We start from the raw sequence: 26,731 nt of genomic DNA, 5'->3' as shown, positions 1-26,731 counted from the left end.
GCAGAGGGAAACAATACTATGGGAGGCTGGTTTGTCCACTGAAATGTCAGTGGTCAGTGCTGACATTTAAGATCTGCACCTAAACATTATGTCCTATATTTTCTCTTTCTCTGGGACGTGTATATTTACAGTATGTGGCACCCAATTAAACATACGTCACAGCACACATCTTTGTGTTATTGCATTGTTAAAACATCCAGTTTCAAGTTAATTATTACGAAAATACAGTACAATATGCAGTATCGACTGTGGAACAAATTGAATCGTGATGTCACCGATTTAATTCTAAATCAGATACTGATTGAAATGAGCTTTCAACTTGAGCACATCCATCAAGTGTCCAAAGGAAATAAACATTTCAAAGAAGACACAGCTAGTTTACCTGAAGTTATCGTGTTTAAATATTACTTAAAAAAGCAGTAAAAGTCCTTCTTAAAGTCAAGTAAAAGTACAAGTACCTCAAGGTTGTACTTCAGTAAAATACTTGAGTAAATGTACTTAGTTACATTCCATCACTGCCTGGTAGCCGGCAGCTGCTCTTCCAGATGCTTAAACTGTGTACACGAAGACGATCAACGGACCAGACTGGACGAAACTCCTTGTTTCAGAGATCCTTTATTGATTTCTTTGAGAAGAGGGTTTACTCATGGGGGGGAAACTGAACTGATAACATTCCCAAAGACCCTTTATCGACTTATTTGGAAAGATGTTTACTCAGGACAGTTTTAAGAAACCGACCTTTGTAACTGAATTTCCATCTTTTGTTGTTTATTGTTGAATCACTGAAGAATGGCTTTTTATAACTCTGGGATCTGTATTTTTGGTGAATATTTTCGGAGCTTGTCTAAACCCAACCTGCAAGAAGCCGCCAAGATAAAGTCAAGCTGTTGTTGTTATGTCGCCCTATCTTTTTAGAGGAGACTATGAAAATGTAAACAGCAGTTGTCAGAGCAAACAAATCCAGATGTGAATCCAACAAAAGCATAGCTGTCAGAGATTAATTTATTTTTTAAGCACACAGATATACTGTAAGCTATAGACAAGAGCAGACAACTAGATAAAAACACTGTTATCCGGTATAAAAAGTAGAAACAGCAACAAAGCCATGGCAGCCATTCTGTCCAAGAGTACAGAGATTTGAAGCGAGTCAACACCTCTTTAAATGGGTGCTGCCATTTTAAGAGATGCTGCTACAATAAGACAAAAGGTGATTTCAGTTGATGGCCTGAGGTAGGAGGAGATGAGTTATGCAGCTGTCAGTTCAGCTTCAACTTGTTGAGTGATAATGCAAAGACGTTTGAAGTTAATAACTTTTTTTGGTATTAACAATTCAGCCCTCAGGTCTCCAGTGGCGATGGATGCCACCCAGGAAAGCAGATTTGAACTTGTCCAACACTTCGCTGGAATTCACTTGATTAAACTCGGTGCATCCCAAAACATCCATCTTTCGACGGCTGACATAAACCTTCATTAACCGTTTGTGATTGGATCTTACTTTGCCGAATTCACAAGAAGGCCCGAAATATTAAGAATTTGTAAGAGACAGCGTTTTATAAAGTTTATAAAGTTTCTCCTGACTCAACAACTCACAAAATTGAGTGATTTCATAATGGAGTTTGGTGGGTTTTCTCTCCCTCTTCGTCTCCTTGCTGTTGTGGACTGTAGTTGCTGTGGCTGTATTGACCTATAGTGTGTTCGTGTTCACGTTTGCTGTCTGCCGAAGCGCAAAGGCGTTCAAATTGTTGTAATTCATTGATGGTAGTTATTAGATTAAAGTCATCATGGCCATTTAAATTGGTAAAGCTAATCATCCAGTCTTAAAAACTTCCTGTTCACCTTCTTTAACCCAACAGCCTAACCAATCACCACGAGGAGCCAAGAATTCCTGATTTCACACCCAAAAACAAGCGTCATCCATTGTGATGAATGTTAACCATCTCATATTGATTGAATGTGTTTGTCTGTGTGTGAACTCATTGTTTCCACATGTGAGATTTTTCAATTGATACGCTGTGAAGATATTATATGTGTTCAATCATTTGTTGCTGAGTCACTCTGTTGCTGATTGAATGGATTAGCTCTGCTCGAGTGTGGATAAAGTGCCGTGTCGAAGTGTTGTTTGGCTCCTTTGTTTGGCTCATTTTTGTGGTAAAATAAAAAAAAAACATGTAAAAGCAAAGTAATTTAATATGATAATATACTGAGACTATAACCACGTTCAATCTGATTGTTCCAGTAGAGATCTGCATGTGGTTTGCGGCGGCATGAACATACGGTGTTTATTACTATTAAAGAAAACCAAACACAACTTGTGGTGAAGAACTTTCTTCACGGTTTTGAAGATCAAACTCAAAGAAATATCAATGATGTGTTTGAGATGTGGTACAATGAACTGGTCCTCATGGATCTAAGAAGCGTTGACTCAACCGCGAGTTCAGATCACTTTTCGTTTTTTGGGGGGTTTTCTTGTTCAACTGTGGCTGCAGTCAATACCAGGAAGCAGGAGGGGAGACGATTTAAACCATATGGCAGACAAATATTAGAGATGGAGGACAAGGAGCACAATGAACCACAAAAAGACTTCACTGAATGCAAACACAAGCTTGAAAACCTGCAAACAGTCCACGGCAGATATCACGACTGATTGACGACTAGTTCTGTCATGTCACTTACATCAAGAAGTTAACGTAAGGTACCTTACTTACATAACATAACGGCAAATCATGGATCGTAAGAAGATCTAGATATTGAATTCAAAGATGGCTCCCATTCAGTCCAATGAGACTTGCTTGCCTGATGCATACGCCAAAGCACTTACATGCACTCGTGGCAGAGGCTACCGAGCAAGGTGCCAACTGCTCATCAGTGGCGATAACCATTCATATGCAATCACAAACTGATGGAAGAGCCACCGGGAGCTATTTACTGTTGTGTTAAGAGTTTACAGACATCCTCTTATAATGGCGGTCTATGGGCAAGGCTGAGCAACTCTGTAGTCTCTTAATAATACACTCTTTATCTTGACACTTGGTCACACGTGGGACTTGAATCGCAATCAACTTTGGGAAAGTCCTGTGTACGACCCATCCAACCAACCCCTGGCTGGGACTTCTTGTCGCTCTTTATACTACTGCACTAGAGGAGCGCTACTCTTTAGCTGCTTTACTAAAATAAAGCAGATAAAACAGATCTTTGGTCCAACGGAAGAGACGTCCACAAAATCAGAAGTACAGTCTCCTTTATCTTGGAACAACAACAAACCCTGTTCAGACGACCTGAGAGACCTGCTGGTGATACCGGGCTCTGCTGTAAACGAGTGTCTGACCATGCAGAGCTCTGTAAGTGATCACAGGAACTTTAAATTGGATTATGAATTTGATACAGAGCCAGTGACGGGAAATCAAAATCTGTATCACGTGAGATCTTTCGGAGGAGCTGGTCTGAAGCTCTGCAGCAGCATCTCGACCACATGTGAACAATCCAGGCAGGTGAAAGTTACAATGATCAAGACGGGACGAGATAAAAGCACAAATTATCATTTGCATCTCTGCTTAAAGACCAGACTAAGAGGCAGGAGATCAAACAGGACAGAGACGTTTACCAGGTGGAGTAATTGTAAGCAGCATCTGCTCAAGCGTCCATATTAAAACCCTTCAGCCAAAAGTCTAAAAAATGCAATAAAAAGCAGAGAGGAGCGTTTGCATGAGGTTTGTTTTTGTGCGTGATGAAGTGATAACGTAAGAGAGCTCTGATAGCTAACAGATGCTTCGTGTTTTTAACCTTTCACTCTTCTCTCCCCGCACACCAGACCTCACTCACTTTTTAGTCGTTTTTAAAGCTCTAACTCCTCTCCCTCGCTACTTCTCCCTCCGTCCCTCAGCTCCCCATCAGGCTGATGTTAATGCGATTGTTTACATTCATCTCTCCCATGGGTGCTTCTGTTTGTCTCTCCGTGTGCTCATCATCATTAACCTCAGCCTTTCGTCCTGCCCCCACCACTTCTTGGCAAAACAGCGCAAATGAGACGGAGATGAATACGAGTGCTCATTTGGGGATGAGGTAGTTTGTTTTCTCCGAATTAACTGTTGCCATCGAAGATGTGTGGTGAAGATGTGACGCTTGAACACTTGGCAGCATTTGCGACAGAAGCTGACAAGTACAGGATAAGATTATAAAATCTGGTGTTTGGTATTGTGGGATATTTGTTATCCTTTAAGATCCATTAGCTTTGGGGGTAAACACAAGATTTAATCCACCCTTTTAGTTCTAGTGCCAGGATGAGATTACAGGGTTTCTTCTGGTCTTCAGTGATGTTCACTTTCCCATCAACAAATCACAGAGTTTGCCAGGAGACATGGCAGACTGCACAGTGGACCCTGACCAATCACAGCTTCCTGTCTTGGCTCACCTGATCAAGAGTGCCTTGGATTTGTTGGACAGCCAACTAATACCATGGATTTCTATTTTTAAACGTACTACCAGGAACTTTTAGCTCGATTTAAAGCAAAATTATGGAAGGATTTGTTTTGTTTTTTTGCAATTTGGCGCCCCCACGCACACCAAGCGAATGTAACGTGAACCAGAGACGATAACACCTGGCTGTAACATCGCTTTTGTCCACAGGGGTCGCCAGAATCAACCAAAATAAAAGTTTCTTATAGTCGCTTTAAGTAAACTGGACCGTCGCTGTCTTTTTTATTTTTACTTGGCTGCTGTATCTATCCTTGAAGAGCACCTGATTTTCTTACTTAAATATTACCAGTACTATTGTTTTTGACCCGGTGCAGCAAACATACATTGCATCCTTATTTATAGTCTGAAACATATATTTTTTAACATTAACACCATTAAAACACTAATTGTACTGTCAGTGCATCAATAGTTGAACAGTGACGTACAAGTAAAGTACATTTTGTTCTGTTTGGTGTCCAGCTTTGATGGATTTCTCCACTTCTAACTCCAACACAGACTCTTGAAGATAAGAAATCTTGTCTAAATTTCCTGATAGGAAGTCAAACTGAGTGCCGTGTTCTCCGTTTGAACGCCCGTTCTCCACAACATACTGTACGTTCTCTACTTCACTACATGTCCTCCTGCAGCCCTGAAGGCTTTTCTGCTTCACTGGTGAGGTACAATGAGTTACAGTCGGCTCTTTACACCGGCTCTGTATGAGACTAAAAATAAATCAGTAGTGCATAAACTGTGACCTGCTTCTGCCTTCTGCTTTATTTCTCCCATCAGTGCTCCCTAGTCTCGAAAAGGGACGAATTATTAAGGCTTGTTCACACATAAAACATCGTGTAAATACATTTTTACACAAAAGCGAGCACTAGAATAAAGATTTGAGTCAAATTCAAGCTCGTTCCCAAAAAGTTTGCCAGTTTAAAAAGAGTTTAATTTAAAAAAACGACTAAACTAATTATGTTCTTTGCCACTATTTCAGAACAAGGACACATAAATAATGTACTCGGTTCCTGCTGTGGCTTCTCTCTAATGAAGGAACATTATCTCCACATTATTCAGCCCCACACTGTGTTTTCATCAAATTAATCAGGAGCGGCGGCCGCTCTCATTAGGATGCTCTCAGGAACACTTCGCCACTGAGCCTGGCACGCATTAGTATGCAAAGGTACTTACTCATTCACGCCAGCACTGACAAAACACACACACACACACACACAGACACACACACGTAAACAGACAGGCAGCACTAATAGGCCCCTTGGCAGCGCTAAAGATTGAGGCTCAACCACAGAAACAGGTCTTACGTCGTCACAGCAGCCCTATTGTGTCAGCCCTGACTATAACACACACACACACACACACAACACACACACACACAGACACACAACACACACACAGACTTGCTGCTGTCTGGAATTCAACGTTAGGTCAGTAGATGATTACTAATAGAGGTGCGTTGGTGCGATGACGCCGAAACCCTGTTTGTGTTCGGAAAAACTACAGTGTGATTCCTGTGAATGTTTGTGGCTGATGTCAGAGTACCTGGGATTGACGTGAGTTTGTGTGTGATTGCTTTAAGTGTGTGATTGCTGTGAAATTGTGTGTTTGATTGCTGTAAGTGTGTGATTGCTGTGAGTTTGTGTGTGATTGCTGTAAGTTTGTGTGTGATTGCTGTAAGTTTGTGTGTGATTGCTGTGAGTTTGTGTGTGATTGCTGTATGTGTTTGATTGCTGTGTGTACATTTCAATGCACACTACAAATTGTAATGACAACTTTGAAATTTAAAGAAGGAAAATAAGTAAATTTTAAGGTTCAGTATCAAAATAAAAACCTTTTTCTAAATTCTGACGAGTCACTAAACACTCAATGCCTCTTATAAAGTGGAGTTTTGGCTCAATATGTCCTGTTTCATCAGCGTGAGATCCAAGATACTCTCTCTCTCTCTCTCAACAACTTGACCTCACTTGGCCGAGTTAATTAAGTAACCTTGTTTACCATCTTTTGAGAGAATTAAAGGTGTTTACAAAGTTGCCCTCATTTTAACTAACAGAGCTCCCGGGGGTCCATGAGTACTCAAAGCATCTGCTGTTTTTCAAAATAAAGAGTGAGAGAGGTTTTTTTAGGACAAATAAATAATAAAAAGAAAATATAGAAAGGTTGCTACAGCTGTCAGATAAACATAGTGGAGTACAAGCACAATACAAGAGCTAAAAATGTACACTGAAGTACAAACATTGAGTACATGTACTAGTAAAAGCACTGCTGGTGTCTGACTGAATCAAAGGAAAACAAAACAACAACAAACAACATTATTTAAAGAGAAAAAATGTCCTTATTCATACAATATCTTCATCAAAAGTATCATTTTCTTTAAAAATTAATATTTTCTGATGAGAACACGGTCAGCTCTGACTGCCCAGAGGAAGTTCATTTAAAATATAAACATATATTTATGTTTTGCCAAATAAAGCTACTTCACTGAGGACAACAATTTAATACAAATTAAGAAAAAATGAATAAATTCAAAGGACAACAAGCAACAACAACTGCAGGATCAATGTTAAATACTTGAGATTATTTCTTCAGTGTTGCTTCTGACTTGAAATAATCAAAGTTCAGTGAGATTTAACATCATTTATATTAATTACTACACACATGCAGTCGAACACACACACTCAGAGTCAGTACCTGTATTGGGGTCAATTAAAATCCCTCACAACCGGTCCTCACAGATTTCTCAGCGCTGCTTTTCCAGACTTTGTTCAGACACTCGAATGCATCTCAGCAGCTCAGAGTTAAAGAAGCGAGTGAGCGAGTGAGACAGAGAGACAGAGGGAGGGAGGGAGGGAGACGTGAGTTAGATTAAAGGAGAAGGAGGAGGAGGAGGAGGAGGAGGAGGAGGAGCGCTGCAAACTGACTTGACTTCCAGGAGCTGACAACATAAACACAACAGAGAGGGGAGGAGAGAACGGACAGCGAGGGAGGGAGGGAGAGGAAGTGGTACAGGAGATGGAAACAGGAAGAAGGGAGGAAGTGGAGAGGAAGTCAAGGAGGGAGATAATGAGGGAGATGAGGTGAAGGTGAGGTGAGAAAAGGAGTTGGGTGAGAAGAGGAGGCAAGAAAGGATGGAGGAGATAAGGAAAGAAAGCCATGAAAGGAAACAAAGTGGTAAGAAAACAGAGAGAGATAAATACAAAGAGGAGGGAAGAGAGAGGAAGTAAGGAAAGAAGGAGCATGAAAAGGAGGTAATGTAGGATATAAGGAGGTAGGGTGGAATAGTAGGAGGCAGGGAAGTAGAGAAGGGAGTAAAGGAGCTGGGTAAGGAGGTACAGAAGAAAAAAGAAAGCATACAAATGAGCTAAGGATTCACAAAAGGTAGGAAGGAAAACAGGAGGAAGAAAGTAAGTCAGGGAGGCAGTGAGGGAAGAAAGAAGACAAGAGGAGTTATAGACAGGAAATAGGTAGGGAAGGAAAGAAGGGATACAAGGAGGTAGGGAAGCAGTGAAGGGAGCAAAGGAGCTAGGGAAGGAGGTGCAGAAAAGAAAGAAAAAAGGGAGATAAAGGAGGTTATGCAGAGGAGGCTAGGTAGTGAAAGAAGGAAGTAGGGAGCAAGGAAATGAAACAAATACAGAGGTAAGAAAGGAAGGAAGAGGAAGAACAAAGGAAAAAGAGGAAGGAAGTGAGAAAATAAGTCAGGGAAGCAGTGAGGGAAGAAAGAAGACGAGAGGAAATGAAGAGATAGGGAAGGAGAAAAGTGGGTAATAAAAGGACCTAGTTTAGGATGTAAGGGGGTAGGGAAGGGAAGTTAGGAAGCGATACAAGGAGTTGGCAGGGCAGAAATGAAGGAAGTGGAGGAGAGAAGGTAGTAGGAAGGGAGATAGGTGGTATGGGAAGCTGAAAGGGAAACAAGAGTGGACGAGAGGAGTAGAAGATGGAGAGGAAAAGGGACGGAAGGAGGTAGAGAGAAAGAAAAGGAAGTGGTCAAGCAGATAAGGAAGAAATGAAGGAGAGGAGGAAGAGAAAGGTACAAAAGAGGAGCTAGGAAAGAAGAATGAGAAGGGGAAGTTGACAAGGAAGTAAGGAAGGGAGAGAAGGAGGGAACAGATGAAGAGAAGTGAGGAGGGACTGTGAGGGGGAGGAGGATTAAAACGACGGATAACAGCTCTATAAAAAGGACGGAGAGGAGAGAGAGACGCTGAGAGACGCTGAGAGGGAAGAGAGGAAGAAACAACTGAGAGGAAAACAGAAGAACAAGAAACGATGAGAGAAAAGGAGGAAGAGGAGGAGAAACGTTCCTTCTAGTGGAGGGACGACTGTTAAAAAGCTTCTATTTTTATTAATATTATCAAGTTGGTTTTATTTTCCATCTTCTGCAACAATATTTTTAGTATTTTATCCTCATTTTAATAATAATTCAGTGTCTTTTTATGTGAAGCACTCGTCATTTTAACTTGTAAGAAACTTTAAGCTTCATTTGTTAGCTGTTATTAGCATTATTATTGATTCACATCTGTCTAACTGTCAATTTGCTTGTTTTGTGAAAATTGTGGGGAAAAAAGCAAACTGGGTATGAACATACTGTATGTAAATCCCATTTTATTTTCATGTATTAAAATGTTTGTTTACATGTGAAAATAGCCGATGGCATGGCGAAATGTGTAAAAAATCAAATCACGTATGAACATGTGTAATTAATTTTTGCAGATGAAGATGTACATTTGACTTCTCTATACTCAAAAAAAAGTGTCTCAGTATATGGAGTGTAATACACAAAATAGATTAAAAACATTATTTAAATATAAGCTGATGAATGATGAGTTTGGGGTTTTTGTATTTAAACATGTATATTCTTAGTTGCTGTTACTTTCTTTTATTGCTCTGTATAATTTAAAAGGCAGCTGACAAAATATAATTAATGTTCAAAGGGCAGGTGTAATAAGTGTAGGCTTTTCGGTCCTGTTTTATATATTTGTTTGATTTGTTTTCTGAAGCTAGAAAGCATTAAGTTTTTTGTCTATCTACCAGTGTTTTTGTGTTTTATAAGTCGGAAAATGACCGAAAAATACACTTTATTTGTTTCCACATCAAACCACGTCTGGATTTTGTCTCATTCACATCTGAAAATGTAAATTAATTTGTGAAAATCTTCACTCATATGTGGAAAAAAGCCACAAAAGTCCCTTGTGAAAATGTAGAGCACACATATGAACGCAGTATTAAAGGTACATTTCACCAGATTTCGTGCTCCATGGTTCGGTTTCACATGTGTGAAGTCTGTAACGTGAACATTATTCTTCTTATTATTCTATTCAACAACATCGTCATCCCGCGCCGCAGAGGAACACTGACATGTGTTTGACAATTTAATATTTAATGTCAAGCTGTTCCCCAGTATTAATAATCCACAGATGTTATTTACTTGAAGCACGTCTGCATTTTGGCGGGACGAACATGATAATCAGGGTGAATAACAGAAGTTGTCAGCAGCTGGTTTGTGGTGGAAGTGATTTTGTTCTGCTGTGTGAATCAAGAAATCGACAAAATCCTGCAGAAAAATTCCAGCCTGCAATTTTTGATTCCTTTCTCCAGCTGTGCAGGGATCAGTGTGTGTGTGTGTGTGTGTGTGTGTGTGTGTGTGTGTGTGCACTATGTGTGTGTGGACACAAGCCTGGAAAATGTCCGTCAGCACTCCAGCTGTGTGGCCCCAAAACAACAGCAGCTAAAATGGACGACACTGCGACCTCTCGGTCTCTCCGGTCGACCCCCAGCAGAACTCAGATGTCATGACCCTGATTATCCAATCAGAGCGGACGAGAGATAAACGAGTTAAATGACTGCACGGTCGCTTCAGAGAGGGAATGAAAATAAACAGAAGTCTGAAGACAGAGCCGAGGTGAAGACTAAACACAAACACATGAAAGACAGAGCAACACTATCGGACCAGAGAAAGAGAAAGGAAGGTTAACATGACAGCATCAACATGAAAACATAAAGTTAGCATTAAGCTGTGAACTTCAGACCGTCCTGCACAGACTTATATATAAATCACCAGAGTAACAGCTAGTTAGAGCTGCCGTTAGCTAGTTAGCTCAGTTAGCCGTGCAGCTAGTGGTCCGGACTGGGAGTTTGGAGTACCAGGGAAGTGCTAGGGTGCGTTCTGGATCGCTTACTTTTTCTTTTGCATACCGCAGCGGCCCTTACAAAGTTCATACTGTTGCATGCACACAATTGAGACATACTACTCTGTCATGATAGTGCACCCTGAACTTTGACCATCTTGCTCCTATATCTGTCACAGCCTTAGCATGAAAGTTTGGACTACAGAGAACGTAGCGCTGACACTTCATCTGTCATTGCTGTGTCTGTCGTTCTGTCAAGTGCTTGTGCTCGCTCGGCTTTGTTTAGATTTGCTTGATGCACCGTGAAGTATGCGATTTATCTTCCACTGCTTGTGGGTCAGAATAGCCAGAGAAGCATGCTAGCTTCCACACTGCAACATGTGACTGGATGGATGTAGTATGGGTATATGAACGCAGGGTTAGTGTTTACACTGTTAGCAAGGGAGCTTTGGACTGGTACGGGCTGGGGCTAGCCTGTTAGCATGCTAACTTCAGGACGTCATAATGTCAAAACTGTAATTTCTTCACATTCTGTTGATAATTTTAGTTGGTTGTTTGTTGACTTTAAGTACTTCACTATTGTTTTCGTTCATGCTTTAAATGATTTCTGATAATCTTTCTGTGGAGCAGACTTGGAAAAATTCAGGAACAAGTAAGCTGAAAATAACTAAGTACATTTACTCAGATACTTTTCTCAAGTACATTTTTGAGGTACTTGTACTTTTTCCATTTTCTGCTACTTTCTACTCCTAACATGCTACAATTCATATATTCAAATACTATAAAACATACAAACAGTTGACATATGACACTCTAAATATTGTACTTTATTTGATACATTTAGTTACTACTTATTTTCGGGATTCAATAAATTCTTATTTTATATTAAAAGACTTAAATTGACTGAATTGCAGTATTTAAAGAAATACATATACACATAAAATGTACATATAAATAAACTTATATTAGTCTTATCATGCCTCATTAATCATAATCCAGTAGTATAACACACAGTTCCTCCACCACTGACCGGAACAGCAGCTCCAGCTCATGAACAATCATCTTCCTATTACACAATGTAGAAATGTGCTTATTACAGTAGAAATAGTCTTGACCTTTGACCCCTGGCCTCTCCGTTTCCATTCATCTCTTGGATAGTGTGTTAGTCATCTGCCGTCTCCCCCCCCGATCTCATTGATCCTCCTCACTTCCTGTACATGTCCAGGTCAAAGGTCACGTTGTTCAGCTGATACACCTCATGTCCTCAAACTCTAGTCTGTGCTGACTCGGACTGTCGGCGTTAAAAACAGGATGGATGATCAACAGGCGACACACACCCACAGTGACACACACACTGCTGAACCAGGATATCCATGTCAGGACGGCAGGGTGAACTTCACGACTACACCGCCACCTACAGGCCAAAGTGTGTACTGCAGGAGAAACATGATTCATTCATTCAAACATGAGCTACAACTCTACTTTTACTGCTGTCTCTGTTTTATAATTCATCTAGATAAAACCCTAAACCCTCAAAAGCCTTAATGTTGATCTATGTGACATATTTTTGAGAAACTCCAGTAAATTTTGAAAGTTTTAAGCCTAAATTTGGGCACATTTTCTCTTCTAATCCTTAAATTTTGTTAAACAAAACAACTGGTGAGTCAGTTTTCAGCCTTGACACCAAATTAAAGCAGAACTCATTCATCTGTAATAGATCATATGTGCAGTTTGTCTTCTACATTAAACGGAAACTGTCATTTCCTGCCCAGACATGTTGTGAAAATAGTGGCAAATAGATACGAAACAGGAAGATCGAGTGTTAACTGATGAGTTTTGCTCTGACTACAGCGACAAGACAGGCTGTAGAGCCAGCCCACGAATCTGATTTCTTTGCCGTTTTAATAGCGTCCATCTCACTAAAGAGGTGAAACTGTGTTTTGATGCCAACAATAGAAATATTTGGGGTTTAGTGTCCCATGATTTGATGAACAAAATGTTGTTTCAGAGGCTTTTCTACAGCGAAACAATGAATATTTAGGACATAAAGTTACGATTAAACACTTAACATGCCTCAGTTGTGATCTAACTCTGACTTTTTACAGTACAACAATTGCTTTAACTCTATAGCTTCATTAAACTTTTACTGTATTATAATATTATATATATATAATAATCAACAGATTGATTGAACATGAAAATAATCAGCAAAAGTTGCAGCCCTTTTCATTTGTAGTCTTATTTCTAGCCACTTCACTTGAAATTTAGTCAGATATGAACTTTCCTTTTAGCTCCATTTTTGGTCTCCACCACCTCCGGAGGGAAACGTCTGGCGTTTTTAGCTGCTGAACGCTCTGCTATGTTCAGCAGCTAGTCGTTAACTTTGTCTGTGTGCCATTTGGTGCTAGGAAGGTTGTGTATAGTGGTATTTTCTCTGTTGTTGAACTGATAAGAGCGGTGAGAGTGAAGCAAAACAGAGAAGTTGTTGGCTTGAAAACGAAAACAAAGAGCCGAAAGGTTAAAACGCTCAACAGAGCTGAGGGGAACTGCAGGCTCAGGTGATAATTCTCTGTTGGTTCATCAGTACAAATAAAACATTTCATGTTAAACAACATCACTTCATCCATTGTAAATAAAAAAATATGGATGTTAAAACTGTCCAACTGGAGTACAGCCATGGACGACTGTGATGAAGGTAATTATAAACCAAAGTACACAAAGCAGCACGACGTCGATGACCCCTTTACTGACTTACAAGCTCCTCACTACAGTAACAAGAGTAGATGTAATTACTGCCACCTTTTACAGACTCGTGCACGTAAAAACAGACAGTTAAGTCCTCAGCTTGTCCTGACTCGAGCTATTATAGTCGCACACACACGCTCACACAGATATATATAGTTTCAACACACACCTGGGGCGGCAGTAAATGTGGAATCCTTGCATATGAAGTTACCTGCAATCGAGGGCTGTGGATCACGTTTCTCAGGCTGCTACGTGACCGAGCATCCAGCCAAGTTCTGTAATGTGTGACCAAGCACATAAAAACACCATCAGAACCGGTCACCCAGAAACCCTGTTTGTACTGTCTTGTTCTTACGGCAACGATTGTTCTTGATTTTCATTAACTCGGCGACACATTTCACATGGTTCTGACTAATAAAACATCTCCGGAGATCATTTTATGGCTACAGCTCAAACTGATCTAACAGTTTCTTGGAGGCGGCGAGCATTTCTCAACCACCTTTGTGTTTTTTTCCTCACAGACGAGGTTGGTATCAGAGTCCTTCTTTATCAGCAGATAGTCGGGAGGATAAAAAGTGCTATGAGATAAGGATTTATCGTTTTTTCTTAACTACAGTCCAACAGGGTAAGTTGGCGGCATCTACCACAGGGAAGTGGGAACTTTCGCCGATCAACACATACCTGAGCGTTGTCTCATACTGAGACGTGATAATGTCTGATAGCATTCACAAGTAAGGCTATAAATAAGAAGACTTTGGCTGGAAGACTTGATTGCAGCAATTCACATCAACGTTTTGCATGAATTCAACTTCAGAAGAAGAAGGATTAGCATCTTGGCACCATGGAAAAATCAGGCTCCAGTGAAGTGGTAAACATGCCCATAATTTGTGCAAGGTATCATGGGGGTTAGGGCTCAACATGGAACTCATAATTTTAACTTTCTTACTTCATTATTCTTCTTATGCTGACAAAGTAAACTAGTATCCAACCAGTAAAAGAAAGGCCTCATGTCAGCCAATCTGTTGTTTAAAGCAGTAAATCCAAAATGTTTAAAGATAAAGTCCAGTATATTTACCCTAATTCGTAATGTCCTCCCTTAACACACTAGACTGAGGCTTGCCAATAATTTCCACATCTATCTCCACAAAATAAATGGCTGGACAGCACAATTTGCATTGAGTCTGGTTCTGCTCGAGGTTTCTGCCTGTTACCTGTTTTTCGCCTCTGATTGATTGATTGATTTTAAGTTTCGGTCCCTGGTTTCCACCTCGACCACACAGCTTCTTTGGGTCTCTCTCCATTCACGTTACTGTATTTCCTTTCCATCATCCTCCGGTGTCTCTTTCTCCCTCTTTTTGCGTCCCACAGGATTTTGGGAAAAGGAGACGAGGAAATGCCAACGCCGAAGGGGGAAACAAGATTCCAGCGAGGATATCGATAACGAGGGTTTTGTTCTCACTCCGTCTCTTCTCTAAACAGGACGTTCACCTCCACGCCCATCATCATGACCATCACCGCCCATCATCACTGTCTGACAGCTTCCGCCCTCCTCAAAACATCAACAAACACAAATGATTCAACGACTTCCTGCTGAGAGAGGAAGTTGTTTTAAGGTTTAGTCCGTGATGACGTCAGTCCTCGGTTGTCTGAACCAGGCTGAGACCTCAGAAGTGTTGGACATACGGTTAATATTGTTCCTAAAATGCAGCAACCACACTGGGTTTTATTTCATGCTTTTCACCGACAGCTCCCCACCAACTCTTACTTCCTGTTTCTTTGATCTCTCGCTCTTATCTTCCTGTTTCCAACCTCAGCATGTGTTCACATATTCCCTCTCTTTAGCGTTACATGTCACCAAGACAAAAAAGAGCAGAAAACGGAGCATGTGTAAAACTTGTGTCGACAAAATTACAAATAATGAAAAGGTGATTCATGTTTTCTGCCTCCTGCAGTTTAAAAGACGAGCTGTTATCTCGTCTCCCAAAGGTTCTTATTCTTAAAATCATCTCAGCGAGACGATAGAACAAAGAGATGATCTTATTTTGAAGAACACTTTGGGGAATTTAGCTTAGGGAAAAATATATCAAAGCATTTCTTCCAGTGATCATATCCTCACACAGACACCCCAGAATGAAAAGACGATAACGAGAATGTTGGATTTCTTTCTGCATTTTAAATAAACACAACAGCGGGTTTGTTAGTGCGTCCGTCCTGTTTGAATAGCCTTTGTATGAGTCAATGTACAGATTCAGATTCGCTCTGATAAAACATCTGTGTGGGTTTTTTCTTTGCACGAGATTATCATCCCAGAGGAAAAAACACAACAGCATCAGTTACTCATCAGAAAGCTGAATATAGCCTGTGTTTATGTGTCTTGTCGGTGGAAGTGGTGTGATGTTGATAAACCTCATATTTAGGAGGTTTGGCTGGACATGTGACTTCAACAGAGGTTACCACAGTTTGTTTCTACTGATGGTCATAGTTGTTTTTATTGTTTTTAAACCATGACGGCCTTTAGCCTGCAATAGCTATTTTTTGGGCCACTTCAGGCCAACTGGAAATACAGAATTAAGAGATTAAAGTCAAAATTCAGAGAAAAGAAAAAGGTTTTTAAAAAAAGTCAGACTACAATATTGACATATCGTCATCTTTTAGGTTGATATAGTGAACTGTTGCATGTTTACACATCATCATAAACATTAGTTGCACAATTTGGGTTCCTGTTTGTGGTCACCTTAGCAAATTTAAATCTTATATACATTCTCCTTTTTGCTCCATTTTTGGTCTCCTCCACCTCCAGAGGGAATTATCTTGCTCTTTAGCTGCTGATTAAACCACCGTGTTCACCAGCTATAGTTGCTATCGTTGTCTGTCTGCTGTTTGTTGTAGGTTTATGAGAGTCTGCTGCTGCTTGAAACATGTTCATAAACGTGGAAAAATAGAAACATCAAACCAAAATAGACCAAAAGACAGCCATGGTTTGGGTTAAAATAAAGTGCTTGACTTACGTAATTTAACTCCCCCAGCTTCACTATCCAATAAAGCCATGACAAAGCCATATTGTTGACATCTATACATGCAATACATCTAAAATTACAAGAACATGCCTCTTGTTTGTCCTCTCTGCTTTTCCCTGCCTCACTTCTCCTCTGGTTTACATCAGCGTCGCAATAAATAAAACAAAGCGTACGGGATCAAAGGAGGTTAAAAAATGAATGTCTGGTGTGTAGTTGAGCGTAGTCGATGCCGTCTGACAGAAGTGAAATGTATCGCTGTACGCTGTCATGCCACGGTACGTCTCCGCTACAACAAACGCATGTCGTACAGAAACAGACGGTGGTTACATCACATCCTACGCTTACATTACATGTTTCTTGATAATCATCTTGAAGCAAGACGGACATTCTTCCTGTAATCAGGTTTAAAACGAAGCATTTAAAAAGGTAAAAATTCAGCAAATGCGTGCCGAGGAATGTCTCCGGCGCTGCTGGAGGAGACGTTAACAGAGAATTCTGATCTTAATCTAATGATTATAAAATATAATTTAACTTTGTGACCTTCTGCTCCGTGAATCAGTTTCCTTGTGTCCTGGTCAGGGTCGTTATCTAACATCTCAATTATCTCTGTAGTTTGTCCAAAAGCAGATAAATGCTGCAACAGGGAACAATGTGATGCTTCATGAGTGGCTGCAGGGAGGCCAGAGGTCACAGACACGGATACAGACACAGATATATGGATACCTCTGATCCCAATCGTTTCTGTAGCTGCATGTTTTGTACGTTAATCCATATTTGCTTGACAAAGGGATACGTTTCAGTCTCACTTTTCTACGTTGTGCTCATTTATTTACATTTTATGAACAAGTAGAGCTGCTTCGTGAACACATGTAAGCCTTCTCCACCGCTGTGCCGCTGTCCTGTCAGCTCGACACGACCACTAGTTTAATCAACATCCAGCAGTGACGGCCGAACGCAAGACGAGTCGATTGGAGCTACTTCACAGCTGTAAATGCCAACTGTGATGTGTGTAGGAAAGCTGTTCACTACTGCGGCAACACAACAAACACACAAAAACATGAGAAACTGGACACGGAGCTGCAGCAGAGAAGAAGGGAGGAGGGATAATGTGTTCTGCACATTGAAACTTGTTGTCTAAATGAACGATGTTATGAAACTGTCAAAAATAACAAACCTCAAAGAAATAAATATTCTTGAAATATGATAAAGACTGTAGAGTAAGCCGACAGTATTCTGTGTCATGAGGTGTCATCCATAACAAAAGTCAAAAGGTAAGAGGAAGTGTCACGGTGCTGACAGCTCCGACCTCGACAACCCCCGGACGCGACCATCCATCTTAGGATGAAAGCCGCGATGGGATGTGACGGGCACCATTTTGGGGCCGGGTGGGGATTCCTCTACAGGGACATGACAGGAAATGTGGAAAAAATGCCAACCGGGGGCTTTGATGATGAAGTCCTGCTGTCCTCCCTGCATCCTGACACTGTCATGTAATAACTGACATGTGATATGTTGAATGTATTTAGTTTTTGACCATAAACTGTAACAAAGCGACTCTCCGTCTCGTCTCTCTGGGTGAAACTCCTGGAAAGTTCCCCTCGTCCTCCCTCCTCGTCTTTGACGGGCTGCCCGCCTGCTTGTGTAACAACGCTAAGTCACAGTAAAGTGGATTTAGGAACAGATAACATTGACTTGGAATGACTGAGATCAGGGCAAATCTTCTTAAAACCTAGAAAACTGCTCACTGCAGAGTGGAGCGAGCGCAGCATGAGGCCGGATTTAGGAACGACGACGTCACACAGAGAGTCTCAGAAATGTCTCGGCCTCTCGTAGATCATTTTAAAAGATAGTTCAGTTCTGCAAGGAAGAGAAAATGTAAGTTAATTAGTGTCAGAGAAACATCACTTTACACATTTCAGGAAACATGAGATACGACTCTCGAGTGTTGCTGCTTCTTCTCCAGTGAAGGATCTGAATACTGGCTGGCTGGCGAGGTCTGTGATTGAACCCCCCCAAGCGACATGACTAACAAACCATCAGGATGTCAGACAGTCTTCCTGCGTGAGCCGAGCTCCAGAAACGATCCTCCAGCCTCGGGAGTCGGTAAATCAGACAAGACGCTGACGTCTGCGGCCGACCGGCACAAGATCCATCATGAAGTCTGAGCGCCGAGCTGCCAAGAGCCCCACACGGACGTACGCGGCGTGTAGAAGGAAGATGGACGCAGTGACGGCGTCTCGCTTTACTTTCACTGCTTTTTTCCATGAGTGAAGATTGAGGGGGAGTCGCCAGGAGCTTCATCAGTTAATTAATTACTCACTTCACACAGAAGATAGAAAGAGAGGAGGGTAAAAAAAAGATGGAAAGAGCCTCGTCCATGTTTCCACTGTTTTCTTTCCTCGCCTCAGATTTACGCCGCTGAACACTCAGAGGGGTTCAGGAGTGGGACCGGTGGTTTTCCTGTCATAACTCAGTACAAGGTCTCCTGCAGGACCGAGGAACGCACACACCTCGACAAACATGCAAACGTGGGTTTTATTTAAGACCGCCATGCCTCCACCGACAGATGCGTGCGCGCATTAAAAACACTTAGATGCTATCGATCCTTCTTCCGGAGCAGAGATAGAGATCGGTGTCTTCAGCTACTGATTGACAAACCTCTCGACAACATCCACCGACACGGCACGCTGCTTATTTACAGGAGGAACAGCTTCGATTTTAACTGATCCAAAGCACTGAAGAATCACAATCTATCTGCATGTGATGTGGCTTAGTTGCATTGTGGGTAATGTAGGCGGCAGGTCTTGAAAAGGAAGAAGGAAGGTGATATAATATAATATAATGAGTCCAACAGTGTTACAGGAGTGACATGCTCCACCAGTGGACTGCTATTCAAAACCTGGTGCCTACATTACCCACAATGCAACCTAGTGACATCAATGGAGGCACTTTATCAGATTACACGCAGCTTCCTCTGGAGCCATTAACGACTTTAACATTACATTACTTCCTTATCATTTAGCAAGTCTGTCTTGTCTACTCATTAACTAATGATTATCTAGCTGATAGCTCCTTGTTGTTTGATTAGTAACCACTCTAAATGTTTTGTCCCTTGTTGCCAACTCATTTCTGGTAATAAAACATGTTATATTACGTGTGTTTCTTGATGTTTAGTGCCATTAAAGCTCAACTTAGAGGACCACGTCCCCTCCAACGGCTATATTACACTGACATACGCTGTTCATTAAAATCTAGCACCACCACTGCGAGCACAGTCACTTACTGAGCGCTTCTGTTCAGAGTCGTGTCCATTAGCAGTCACTTCACTTCTCCCAGTCATTCGCAACAAATGACTCTTTTCCTGGTCTGTGCAGTGAACCTGCAGCTGGAAGTACCCGCTGTACGCTGCTTATATAACTGTGAGCACGACTGATGGGAGATTACACACCGCTTCTTTTTTTACGAGGACACCCTGAAGGCACCAACCGCTGCAGCCACACACACACACAGAGGCCAGGACCGCTGAATGCACCAGATGCCACGGAAACCTTGAAGGCATCGGGGGAAAACAGAGAGCAGCGAGGAGAGAATTAATTCACATGAAGGTTAAAATACAAAGAGCTATTTTTGTGTCCGACAGCAGCGTGAAATTACGGAAAAACTGGGAGGAGATTCAGAGAAATGTAGCTGGAAATCAGGACCCCTGGAGAGACTTCATCATCCAACATGCAGCCTCGTCTCTTTCATCTGTTACAGATATTGTAAAGCTAATAAAAATGAACATTTAAATGACTCCAGTGGTTTAAACTGAGTGACATTTAGGAAATCATGAAATAGCGACGGCTCGTACGAGTCAGCACAAGTATGAACCAGCATCAGATTCATTTTGGAGGATATTAAAAGTCATATTTTATCTCGAGCACACTGCTGACAGCTCTGTTTTCATGAGAATCCATGATATTAATGTGTGTCTGCTGCTGGACTGGATGTGAGACTGGATCACATCGTCAATTAAGGCAAAAATAGAACAAAAAACATTCATTAGCATTAAAAAACTAGCAGTTTTAGCCACTCGCTATGCTGTCAAAACCCAATTGGACACTGCATTTCATTATTTATTTTAATTTTAAAGGATAATGCTGGAAAGAAATATTAAAAACACATCAATGAGTCACACCTTCACTGGAAACACTCACTGCAGCCTCACATGTGTATTAATCCACAGCTGAAACTAGTCCCCAACAACAAAACCACTCCAGCCTTCACTGCAGCTGCTAAGCTAAAAGCGTGAAATCTGTCATAAGTTGGTACACAAGCCTGACGACACGTCAAGGGTGTAAATAACACCTTCAGTTTGGGATCTTCAGGCTTCAAACTCGTCACCATCTACTTCAGTTGTTTAGGAGATAATGACTCATATTTTCAGCTTGCACTAACACGTGGCTGGTTTGGGGATTTTCATCTGATTTCTTGATCTTGGTGCAGATTTAACCAAATCAGTCCAACAGATATTTATAATAATATTAAAACAGACAACAAGAGAGCAGAATCAGAACCAATGGAGCCATTCACTGTAAATCTGACTCATCAGTTTCCTTATTTTAAATCCTTCTGTTGACCATTTGAAGTTGCAAAATTAATTGAGCTCAAAGTTTACACAAAAAACAACACGTGCACACAAATACCAGCTTAAAACCCACATGTTGTGGTGAAAGGCTGTACAAAGTGAGTCCTACCTTCGCAGCACTGACTATCATCGTGCTTCAATCAGACCTCCTTGTGTTACTGTAAATAACCAGAAATGAACGCTTCACTCTGAGTCTGCGGGAAACCCGAGACCGGCTGCAGGTGACACTGGAGACCAGGTCGAGGTGGGATCTGATCCGAAACCAGCAGAGACACATGTGGCTCCAGATCCTCTGCTGCCTGGGGTCCGAAAACAAAAACTCTTGCCTCATCTCAGCTTTCATCACTGACGGCCTCGCCCTCCTCCTCCTCCTCCTCCTCATCCTCTAAATCTCCTGCACCTTACACACTTTATTCCTTCAGCTTTAGCTTCCTTCTCATGACATGTGGAGCTCATTACTGAGTGTAGCATCCAAGACGTCCTTAGCAGCAGGATAAATCATCTCGCACACATATTTCCACTGCAGATCGTTTGATTTCTTCTCAAAGTACAAACCATAAATACATATTTTGATAAATGAGTCACACAATATGCAGCTAAAAGCTAAATTAAACGCTATCAGGTGCAGAAAAGGCCTTTTTTCTTATTTAACTACGTCTTTAACCTGTTTAATTTTTGTATTTTCTTCAGTGTTTTACAGTTTTATTGTTTTATTCCTTGTTCTGGTTTTATTACTTTCCAGCGGTCTCATTTATGTGAGCGATTTCTGTTTGTTTTACTGTTGTAACCTTGTGCGATAGCAATAAAATTATAAATTTTGTGAAGTAAAGAGGAGAGAAATTGTCTAACATGCTCTCGGTCATGCTAAATGTGGGTTTTTCTGAGGCAGAGCTGCTGTATACGCAGAAATAATCTAATTTTCTCACTCCAACCTCGGCGAGCAGAGCCGAATAACAATCTGCACATGAACTAACAAACATATCGAGAGAGAAAGTCGTTTTATAGTTTGAATAAATCCTTACCGCTCTCCTGTGCAGGCCTGAAACGTCTCGTGGGGGTTTTTTTTTTTGCGGTTATACTTTGTCAAAGCAGAGCAGGACAGGAAACATGGGGGAGATCGCTCGTATGACAAAAACGAGCTTCCTCCTCTCTTATCTTATGCTTGGTTTCATGAGCAGTAATCTCATTCAGCCAGGACGGACGGTTTAAGTGGTATAACGGCTTGTTGTTCACATGCAGGTGATATTTTGGCACAGAGAGCAACATCACCAGCTTTAGATAACATCAGAGTGCTGGTGGTGGTACATGTCGGCTAAAAGCACCACTGCACCTGCAGCTACTTGGGCTGATAAAGGAGCTTGTGATTGCCAATTGGCTCCTGTGTGAGTCAGGGTGGGAGCTGCTTCAGTAAGCCTTCCTGATTGGCTGACGTGAACCAGGTGGGCGTCGTCTTGTGGGATTTTAAACGTATTAGACGATTGATGGATGAAGAGAATATACGACTGGACAGCAGCCAAGTAGGAGGTGCTAATAAATCAACAGAAGAGAGGCTGAAGTAGTTTTAAGTTGACTGTAATCCTGAGTGAATGGGAGATCTTTGGCTGCCTTTAAAGGCTTGAAGGATCAAGTTCATCTCAATTATACGAGCACATATTTTCTGACTCATCCCTGCTGGTTTCTTTTGGTTTTTGACGTCTGTTTTTTGCTCTTTGGACGCAGCAGCCGACAAAACAAACCCACCTTAAAGGAGACATGCTCATTCTCAGGTTCATACTTTTATGACGCTTACATGCTTTAATGCCAAAAAACCCCACATCAGTCAGAATCTGTCCAGTGCTGCAGCCCTGTCTCTTTAAGGCCCCCCCTCCTCTGCTCTGATTGGTCAGCTCACACACGCCTGAACCAGCAGCATAACAACAACAGAGCAGCTGGGCTAGACATGAGTATACAAATGTGTGACATGGTGATGTAGTGTGATGTCACAAAGTCACAGAATTAAAGGCGGGACTACTGACGAGGCGTTCAGGAGCCGTGTTTTCTGTGGGAGAGAAGAGCTTCTGTTGGTGCGGACTGGTGAAGATCTTCAACATGCACAAGAACAAATATGAAACACTGAAGGACAGGATGATAAAAAGCATGACAGGTCTCCATTAAGGTCCGTATAGTAACTGTTTTCATGGACTGTAAATACTAAAACTTGTGTTTTGGGGTCTTCTTTTCCATGTTGACATAAAAGTTGAGGGTCAAAGTTCATTCTGAACCTTTAAAGGTCCACTCTGTAAGAAAAGTCAAATACTGTCGCTTTGGGACTTTGAAAAGTTGGTAATGAGACTCAAAAATCAACTTTTGTACAAATTGGAAAAATGTTCGGATTTTCCCATTGATAACAACTCTCATATCAACATTTCTACAACACATGTCAGATCACGTTCACACTTCATGTAGGCGTCTATGAGCTGACTACAGCTACAAGTCAGGCGAAGGAGGTGATGGTGGCGTCCTGACAGCTGCCAAGACCAACATTAGGAGTTTGCATTTCAACATTTCACATTCAAGATCTTTTTAGCAAGACATTGGGCCAGTTTCCAGCTGTGTTAGAGGCGACAGAAACAGGTATTTATATACCCTAACCTAACCAGAACATAAACACAGCTCTGTCACAACTTAAAATTGAAAACTGAAGCTGCAGAATCGTAAAGTTGCAACATTATCGGTAGCTTGCGGAAACATATTTGTACATTGCAAGTTTTTATACTGGTGATAGGTTGCATTTTCATCTTAAAGTCCATTTGGCAGCTGTTTAAAAAAATATAATTGAACTTGTCTTTCTCAAAACAACATCCCTGTCGCTCCAAAAAAGAAGTATTGTAGATGTATTTTGTTAATTTAGCTGAATTAACCCTTTAACTTTAACTCATCTGCTTTTAGACCAGTAACTACAGCAAAGATCGATCACTTGACACTTGATCACCTCACAAACACAACAACAGCATGAAAACCGACACCAACAACTTCCCCAGCGACTGCACCAGGCGCAGACGTCACGGCCACAGCGTCCAGCGCATCAATACGACCGAGTCTTTCACTTTAATGGGATTTGGCCGCACCGTGGAGCCAAATAAAGTTCCAGCCTCGCATCCACAAATCAAAAAGACAAGCAAGAAATATGATTGAGCCAAACAAGCTGCACAGAGCCGTGGCAGAGGCAGCGGAGACAGATGGGGGAACAGCAGAGAGAGGCAGAAAGCTTCTGCTGAGAGTGAAACAGGAGATGACAGATGGGCAGATGCAGAAATAATAGTTTGAGAGAAAAGTGATGCAGCTGTCTGGTAATGTCTGACAGGAAGTGAAAACAGAGAGATAAATTCTTGCTATCAACATTAAGATCTAGCTGGACTCGGTTTTGTCAGACGTGGCCAAAGAATGATGGCTGCAAAGATGTACCACGGTATTAGATCAGTAATGGATGTTGTTTTCAGTTTCACTGAAGCAACGTACCATCCAGTGGTGGTATGTAACTAAGTACGTTTAACAAAGTGCAGTACTTGAGGATAATTTGAGGTACTTGTACTTTGTACCTTGTACTTTCCATTTTAGGAGAGTCATGAGTGATTAGTTTTTAAGTTCTGCTACATAATAGAGTAAATGACATTATGTACGTTAACCTAACCTAGTCAATTTGTTGCCTAAACCTAACCAAGTAGTTTTGGTACCTAAAACTTACCGAGTAGTTTTGGTACCTAAACCTAACCAAGTAGTTTGGTACCTAAACCAAACTGATTGATTTTGGTACTTTAACCTTACCAAGTAGTTTTTGGAGCCTAAAACTAACCAAACCACAACCTTTTGACAATATTAATAACAATCCAAAAGTCATGTGTTAATATGTAAACTATTTGTCAGCAAACCTCATTTTTAAAGTCTAATGGGACGTTACATGCGATGTGTTTTTGCTAACTTAGACTCTGAGATTCTGCAGAAACTCAGATTACCTTCGATGAATCTATTTTATGTCCAATGCGACATTTTAAAACAATTCCTGTTGATTCATGACTTCGGACGATGTGAACTCAGTCTCCTGCATAAAAGTGGGACTCACCCCATCTTATATTGAGTTTGTTCGTCAGGATAATCGCCTACAACTTGAATTAGTTAGCTGGACTCATCCTGACCCTGCCTCAAGAGAACTGAGAAACAGATTAGAGAAAACGGACCGAAAACATTTCCTGTTGAATTTTTTGATGATCACTGAAAAAAGATTCTTGATATCAGACTCTGTTATTTCTGCCAGAAAGATGAAGTCACTTCTGTCTGTTTTGTATCTGCAGCAATAAAAAATGCAACTGTCAGACCAGAAATGCAAAGTATGAGCTGAGCGCTGCCAGCTGCTGCTGTAACAGAATTACAGATCTTCTGAGTAGAGTTGATCCTTTCTCAAGAGAGAGAGTTTTAAAATCTACTAATTTGGCAACGTTCACATGAAAAGTCAGATGCGTGAAGTATTTGCTTGTACGTCAGCGACCGCCTGCACGCAAGGCTATGTAACTGAAAACTGAAGGTCACGCAGTCGTTTGATCCAATGTTTTTATAAAGAAATATTGATTAATGCAGCTTTAAAGTGATTCTGAGTCTGATTCTGTATCGCCGGTATTGAGTTTCCTTCCAATAAAACATGCGCCGCCGTGCCATTAATAACGTTAGTCCACACCAGGTCGGTGCACATTACGGTGAGGTTTAACAGGCTGCAGGGGGCCATGTGATGGTGAATATGAGCGATCGTTTATCAGACTGAATGTGACGCGTGCTGCGTTGTTACTAAAAACAAGGAAGACAAACAAAGAGGAGAAGTTTATAGGAAGAAGTAGAGATAAAACACGGGGTCATGCAGTCATATTAATAGATTTACAGCCGCGTCTGCACAAGAGAGATCGACCACAGTTAGTTTGATAATAATAAACATGTTTCTCATTTAAGTGACCTCATCAAATTAACTTGCAGTTGTATTTAGATTATGTTCCTTTACCGTAGTTTCACGTTACATTTCCGTACATGAGGGAGAAACGTACAGACGAGAGAAAAGGGGAAGAATTACAAGCTTTAAATGTACTTTACTCCTCTTTCTTTCTTTCTTTCTTCTCAGAATATAAAACTTATTTCCACGAGCGCTGAGCTGCTGGATCTTTCTTGGTGTTTCGGGGCCACGACTGTGAAAAAATTCCGATCGAGGACATTTACCATATTCGCGGGCCAAGAAAGAAGTGATTTGACTTTTTAATTTCGGAGGAGTTACGTCGGGTGTAGCGGTGCACAGTTGGGAGAATTATTCATGGAATAATTTATGATTGCCGGGGAATAAGTTCAGCTGAGTTTAATGACGGTGCTGTAAAAACGTGGAGGATCAAAGAGCTGCAGACTGTCGCATGTGACTGATAAACACGCTGAATGAGAGACCTTTATATTACCACCATCGTGCTGCTCTTTGGAGGTTTGAATATGAATCCCTTCATGACTGAAGTGGGTTAAATCCACAGTTTTCACCTCAATCTGTCAAATCTTTCACCCAAAGCTACAATTTCTTGGCAAAATCAACCAGTTTTAGCAGATACAACCGATATTCTTTCACATTTTCTGCATTTCACAGCAAGTTCTCATCATGAAGCGGGTTTTAAAAAGGTGAAATCCACAATTTTTACCTCAATTTGTCAGAAATGGTCACTAAAAGCCACCTTTTCATCTTAACATCACTAGTTTTAGCAAAA

General features: G+C 41.2%; 1 protein-coding gene across 2 annotated transcripts in view; it reads right to left on the bottom strand.

The window, feature by feature from the left end:
• arhgap36 (Rho GTPase activating protein 36) overlaps positions 1-26,731 on the bottom strand; it is a 56,940-nt gene that overhangs the window by 28,950 nt on the left and 1,259 nt on the right. The window contains exon 1 of one of the 2 annotated variants that reach the window (XM_084343579.1): positions 7,153-7,272. The exons of the other annotated variant lie outside the window; for it this stretch is intronic. The gene's annotated coding sequence lies outside the window, so the exon portion shown is untranslated. Of the gene's footprint in view, positions 1-7,152; positions 7,273-26,731 lie in introns of those variants that run through there. 2 annotated transcript variants of the gene reach the window in all.

This window comes from Pagrus pagrus (assembly GCF_965226575.1).
Source record: "Pagrus pagrus genome assembly, chromosome: 22".
Classification (NCBI taxonomy): domain Eukaryota; kingdom Metazoa; phylum Chordata; class Actinopteri; order Spariformes; family Sparidae; genus Pagrus; species Pagrus pagrus.
This window is presented reverse-complemented; position numbering and strand designations above follow the sequence as displayed.